Source organism: Emiliania huxleyi (assembly GCF_000372725.1).
Source record: "Emiliania huxleyi CCMP1516 unplaced genomic scaffold EMIHUscaffold_426, whole genome shotgun sequence".
Taxonomy (NCBI): Eukaryota; Haptophyta; order Isochrysidales; family Noelaerhabdaceae; genus Emiliania; species Emiliania huxleyi.
Genome location: NW_005198785.1, coordinates 48151 through 49214, shown reverse-complemented (window position 1 = coordinate 49214; position 1064 = coordinate 48151). Strand labels below are relative to the sequence as shown.

The 1064-nt window shown below is 61.3% G+C and overlaps 1 protein-coding gene across 1 annotated transcript in view; it reads left to right on the top strand.

Moving 5' to 3' along the window:
• The window catches only part of EMIHUDRAFT_470356 (hypothetical protein), a gene marked incomplete at its 3' end in the record, with an annotated part of 5230 nt that overhangs the window by 1219 nt on the left and 2947 nt on the right, over positions 1-1064 (top strand). The gene's annotated exons all lie outside the window — the stretch shown is intronic.

The following is a 1064-nucleotide window of genomic DNA, read 5'->3' as shown; positions in this document are numbered from 1 at the left end:
CGCGCGAGATCTGGGCGAGATCTGGGGGAAGATCTGGGGGAGACCCGTTGCGAGATCAGGGGGAGATCTGGGGGAGATCTGGGGGCATCTGGGGGAAATCTGGGGGAGATCTGGGGCCTCGAGGTACGCGCGAGATCTGGGGGAGATCTGGGGGAGATCTGGGGGAGATCTGGGGGAGATCTGGGGAGATCTGGGGGAGATCTGGGGGAGATCTGGGGGAGATCTGGGGAGTCAATAAGGACTCGTACCTCATCCTCGAGGCTATATACCTCCCCCTCCCCCATATCTCCCCCCTATCTCCCCTATCTCTCCCCTCTATCTCCTCAGCATAACTCCGCATCTCCTGGCGGTTGCCTCATGTCCATATCTCCCCCATATCTCCCCCATTTCTCCCCACGTCTCCGCATCTCTAGGCGCTGCCCGCCCATATCTCCCCCATATTTCCTCACGTCTCCGCATCTCTAGGCGCTGCCGGCCGAGTTTGACTCGCGCGTCAAGGCGACGGACCGCATCTCCCCCACATCTCGCCCACATTTCCCCCACATCTCGCCCACATCTCCCCCACATCTCGCCCACCTCTCGCCCACATCTCGCCCACATCTCCCCATATCTCCCCCACATCTCCCCACATCTCGCCCACATCTCCCCCATATCTCGTCTAGGCGATGGAGGTGGACGAGAAGCCGACGGAGCAGTTTAACGACGTCGGCGGCCTCGAGGACCAGATCCAGGCGAGCTGGGGGGAGATGCGGGCGAGATGTGGGGAGATGTGGGGGAGATGTGGGCGAGATATGGGCGAGATGTGGCGGCCTCGAGGACCAGATCCAGGTCTACTCTCTCCCCTACATCTCGCCCTATCTCCCCCATATCTCCCCATATCTCCCCCAGATCTCCCCCCAAAATCTCTGATACAGGGGAGTATCCGCTTCTAAGCGCGCGGACTCGCGACGGTCGGTCGTGGGACTGCGGAGACCGGAAATGGCTCACCAACGCCTCGCAGTACCTCGGTGGAGGATGCCTGGAGGATACTTAACTCAGTAGATGTAGAGGCCCCCGGTGATGCC